This window comes from Macadamia integrifolia, unplaced genomic scaffold (genome assembly GCF_013358625.1).
Source record: "Macadamia integrifolia cultivar HAES 741 unplaced genomic scaffold, SCU_Mint_v3 scaffold2897, whole genome shotgun sequence".
In the NCBI taxonomy this organism is placed as follows: Eukaryota; Viridiplantae; Streptophyta; class Magnoliopsida; order Proteales; family Proteaceae; genus Macadamia; species Macadamia integrifolia.
The window spans coordinates 1-5562 of NW_024869041.1; the positions used below are offsets into that span (position 1 = coordinate 1).

Below are 5562 nucleotides of genomic sequence, written 5' to 3' on the forward strand. Positions count from 1 at the left end.
CTTGCCCAGTGAGTCCTTAAAAATCTGGTTTATTACTAGATTGCCACCCATCTTGGACACTTGAGATATTACCAAATTGCTATTACTATTGCACATTTTCCTATCCTAGTGCCTTTTTTACCTATCAAGTATCCTCTTGGGCATTTTGATTAATTACGATTCTACCATTACCCCTTTGTTATTGCCTATTATGGACTTGATAAGTCTACACCAAACCCAATTGGGTATTTTGACCCAGGTTCCGTATCAATTGGAGATTGCATGAAGTAATTACAGAATTACTATTTGGGATATACATGTGCCATTTATTGCTTTGGTGGACCAAAATCACATCTTTGGGATTGATAGCATTTTTTGCATCGGTGCTGGCATGCCATGGTATATGGAGATTGTTTGTTCAACCTTGCTGTTGTAAGGGAGAGATTAGACGTTATTTTATGCTCTTGGTTAAGAGTTTATTTAGGATGTTGATTATTGGAATTTCGTTCATATGTAATGCTACACATGAGGGGAAGATTGAAGATTTTTATCTGCTATGTACAATTCATCAATAGGAGATTTTTGTTAGTGAAGATTATTTACCAGCTCGTGTCTTCAGTAACGATTTTAGCTTTTGAAAGGCAACATTAATGAAGCGATATCTTAAGATGAGGTGATCTCTTAAGGATCTAAGTTGCTGCCCTCCATCTTTACCTCTTTTAAATCATGATATGGTGTTCTTGAAGATTGGTTGTCCACCTTATGCGATTGAATTAATTCATTTCCTTGAAGATCGAGTTCTTCCTTTATATTGAAGATCGAGTCTTCCCCTATTGGAGATCAAGTTCCACAATTATAGGAGACCATCTGTCATCATTACCTGTCTGTTGCTACGGTATTTTGGATTGAGGTTGATGACATCTACTATTTCTACGATTTTTTTATTCTTCCTTTTGGAGATTGAGTCTTCCTCAGACATTGAAGATCAAGTCTCCTCCTCTTGAAGATCAAGTATTGCATATGTTGGTAATTATCTACTATCCATTTTGTTCGTTGCTAATAGTTCAATACGACATTTTTTGTCTATTGATATTGCTGATGATTGGTTTGCCTGAGTTGATATTGCTATTGGCTTTATGTTTGTTAATTGTTCTCACTATTCATTGGAGTCTAAAACACTGGTGTTGCATTTGATTTTCTATTCTCATTGGTCCAAGATGGAGCATCTTTTGATACATGTATACTCCAGCTTGAGGGGGAGTGTTGAAATATGTATCCATGATAGGGGGAGTGTCCCCATCGTGATATGGTTATTATAGTTACTTTCCAAGTTAGATTAGGCTGTTTACCTTCCAAGTTAGATTAGGTTGTTTACCTTCCAAGTTAGATTAGATCTCTAGTTTCCTAAACTAGAGTTAGATTAGGATTGTATTTCCTTTTACACCTATGATTGTACTTGGATCTATGTATTATAAATATATGATGGAGGGAGACTGCTGAACATATATCTCCTCTCCCTTGTTGTCTCTCTTCTTCTTCCCTAATTCCTTTATCTCTCTTTGTTCTTCTTTGATTCTGGTTCTCAATATTCTACGCCTTGTTAGCCTGTCCTGGAACATAGACTGATATTGTAGATAACAAAGATGGGAAATCTAAGATCAGTTTGAAGAAGGCCAAAGATTCCAATGTTCTCTGTGTTAATCCTGAAACAAAATGATCTGAACATCTTTCTAAAATCTTATTTGATCCGGTCTTTGGATAATTGGATCCCATGATCTACTACACCTATTTCATTTACATTCCAAGAAGGATCCCATGGAAGTCCTAACTGATGGATCAGATCTACTTGGGCCATTATAAGCCCACCCCACAAGTCTTTCATAGCTCTATGGACCAGAAAAGGTGATTCATGAATCTAGGCATAACTGATCTAGTGAAATGGTTTCAGACATCAGACCATATGTTTATAATGCCTTTTAACCCAGAGAATGAGAATGCAAATCTGTACTTGCCCAAAAGTCATTTCTTATCAATGAAAAGCAGAAACAATTTTTGATGGATTCTACGAACTCCCCATTATATTGGATTTGCATAATCGTTTGATACCAAGTCGAGTGGTTCAAACAGAAATTTCATGGTTATGAGTGTAGATGGGGTATTGTTGCCTCTACTTGGATTAGAGACTCAGTTGCAAATGTTTTAAACAGAGCCAAATGCGGGCTGAATTCACCCAATTGTTGTTCCTACAAGAGATCATAAGAACTATAATATTTAAAGAGTGTTTCCCATGCCTGGGTATTAATTCAGGCATATTAGAAGTTTGGGTTACAAATCATAAATAGGGAAGTTTTGGAGGAGAGAGAGGGTGTGCGGAAGAATTCGCACATGGATGGTATGCCAATTTTTTGCCAATACATAAAGGGGAAAGTTGTTAGTAAACCTCTCTGTTAGATCAAACACCAAGAAACACGAATAAAGAGAGACAATAGATCCGTACGACACAGAGATTTAACGAGGTTCACACACCAGGGTGGTGTGCTACGTCCTCGGGCGAAGAAGAAGATGATTCACTATGCAGAAGAAGGATTACACCCTAGCAGCGGCGAGGAAGAACTCGCCCTGAAACCCTAGCTTCGTGAAAACCCTAAAATACAATGACTCTCAACAAGCAACACTACATTATATATATACTCCAAATAGCGGTTCGACCCATCGGGTCGCGGTCGATCCGGTCGAACCCTACGCCCCCGCACCCCCATATGAGATCAGTGATGAGCTCCGGGCTTGGGCTTATTGGCCCAACCCCTCTACTTCCATCACAGATCTCAGAAAATTCCCCATTCGGGTCGCCACCAAAATATGTCGGATCGGGTCAATCTTCAAAACGGGTCAAGAATTCGAGACAAACTCTCTCTTTTATGTGCAATCTTAGACAATTAATGCTCTTTTTTACATTGGGATAATATTGTCATTTCATTCAGATTATATAGTGGAAGAAAATTGTAAAAGTTTCTGTTGGGTATTAATGTAATTTTAATTTTACCTTCTCCTTCCTCCCGGTCTCCTGCTCCTCCTCCCCTCCAACAATTCATCTCCCCTTACTCTCGGTCTCCTGCTCCCTCCACCCATCTGGCAGGTCCTCTCCCCTTCTGCTCTCTGTCCACTCCACACCTTTTGTAAACCCCACGCCACCCCTCCTATGCTCGCCCCTACCCCCTGCAACTCCACCTCCTTTCTTCATCTCTCTCAGTTCTAAAGTTTGCTCCCATTGCTTATACTCAGGATAATTGTGATACCCTGGTCTAACACAACCCTCATTTTTACTAACCAGATAAGGACCTAGACTTGGAGAGCATCACTGTTGGCTAGTTGGCAGTGGTGGAGTGCATAGAAGCCAAGGATGATCCCACTTGTCCGTGCACCTCATGCCTAATTGGAAGGTTTTCCATAACCAAAAGAATCAGAGGTAAGTAACCATGATACACTGGCCATTGAATGATACAGAGATTTAATCGTGGCCAGTTTAGCAAGGGCCATCGGCAGGTCTCCACCAGCTGGCCGGTGGTGCTATTCTGAGAAATTGCATTACTCCTCTATAGGGTCCACTGCCCTACAGAAGTGCACCCCATGCTTATCCAATAGAAATGGGTTCCTGTGATGTGTATACTGTACCCAGCATGCATGGGTATAGTGGGGTCATGAGTTAAAAATTATACTTTAACGTGATTTTCCAGTTTTACATAGCATAACCAATCAGACCTGAAGGGCTATTTAGGCTGAAGTATAAAAACCCCAATTCATGTACTGTTCACTCATTTGTACATTGAATTGAATTTCTGTAGCAAGGAGAGAAGGAGGAGAAGAAGAAGGAGAAGGAAAGAGAAAAGAAGGTTGCTCATGCTTTATGGGATTAGCTGATCCAGCAATCTACATAGTAGGTAGGCTCTTTTGACTGCTTAATTTTAGTGTAGGGTTGCTGATTTGGTAGTAGCATGCTAGGATTATGTAAATTTAAGAATTTGGTTTTAGCAATGGGTTCCTAGAGTTGAACACCAACTCCACTGCTGAAATTTGGCAATTTAGAGTAGGTTCAGACACCCAGACCCACTCTGACCCATCTCTGTAGAGCCCTAAAAATAAGAAATTGGCATGCATGGCAGGGGTTGAATAATCTGAAATGGGAATTGAGTTTTTACTCAGTGAACTTTGAAATTGGTCCACCTATTTGGTCAAATTCTAAAAGTGGAAGTTGGAATTGGTGTTGTTCTCTTGTTTCTCTCAATTTCACTTCCGATTTCCCCTAGTTGGACATCATGTGCCCAGTGTATGTATATTGTGTGTGATATATGGTGAATGTACAACACCATTTAGTTAGGGCATCACAAACCTAGATGTTATAATCACTTGTCAGTAGGGGGTGAAGTACTGATTAATCCCAATCTGTGGTTTCTTGATCAATAATGCACGTTTGTGATATGACGTGTTGTACCCAAGGGCGGATGTAGCACGGTACGATGTACTTATGCATGGTTATTAACCTAAGGGTTGGCTAGGGGAATGAGTTTCTTTTCAAGATCGGCTAACTCGTGCTTTCAACTAGTTTTTATCGCCAAACCTGTCGTACTGGGGGAGGGGATACCACCTACATTGTGTAGCATTAATACCAACTTATGGACTTAGTAATGAACATAGGAAAAGTAATGTAATCAAATGGACTCATGTGATATCATATTATTATGTGGAGCATACATTGCATCATTTAATTTACGTGTGCTTGCCTGCCCCCATCTTCACTGAGCTTGGTGAAGCTCACTCCATTATTGTTGTTCTTTCTATTAGATGGAGACACCAATGAGCAGCCAGGTTGTAGGTTGGAGACCTCCAAGATTGCCAGTGACACTTTGTGTGCCACATTATCATGTAGGGTAATACCAGTTTGTGTATGATTTTATCTTATGTAAATTGATTACTCGTGATTTAGATGTTGTACCCCCCCCCCCAAAAAAAAAAAAAATTGGTTTGGGAGCAATTGTGTGATAGACTACAGTCTTGTGATCCTAGTGTATTTTTTTACCGAATACGGTAAGGTATTCAGGCCACATGCCATAGCCTATAAGAGGCCAGTGTGACAATAATAAAGCAGTGATTTCACCCACATTCACTCCGATTTGGGATCACAAAGTACTGATTTCAGAAGACGCGGTTAGACGTTAAGGAGAGGGATATGGAACTAAGCATATTTCTTCTTCAGGCTCTGTTTTGTGGCCTCCAAAGAATAGAAAAATTAATATAAAAATATTTATCAAATGTATGAACATATGAATCAGGAGGGAGTGAAGGGAGTGAAGGACAATCCCAACTGCAATGTAACTGAAAATTAATGAACCCAAGTACACCTCACTCCGCCATGCATATGCAATAACTGCTCAAACTGTGGCAGTGGACTGCTCAAATAGCCTATTAAGTTGTGGCTGTCCCACTTCCTCCAGTGCCGGAGAAAGTGGATGCTGAGCCCTCACCCCATCTTCCACTGTAACTCCCCACCTCCGATCCATGCCGCCGCTTCTGTCCTGTAACTCTGAG

At 40.3% G+C, this 5562-nt stretch overlaps 1 long non-coding RNA gene across 1 annotated transcript; it reads left to right on the forward strand.

The window, feature by feature from the left end:
• The first annotated feature begins 438 nt into the window (after positions 1 to 438).
• Positions 439 to 4955, forward strand: LOC122067424. The gene is made up of 4 exons (XR_006136730.1): positions 439 to 1005; positions 3311 to 3445; positions 3822 to 3917; positions 4819 to 4955. It is a non-coding gene; the product is annotated as an uncharacterized LOC122067424 (long non-coding RNA).
• The last annotated feature ends 607 nt before the right edge of the window (positions 4956 to 5562 follow it).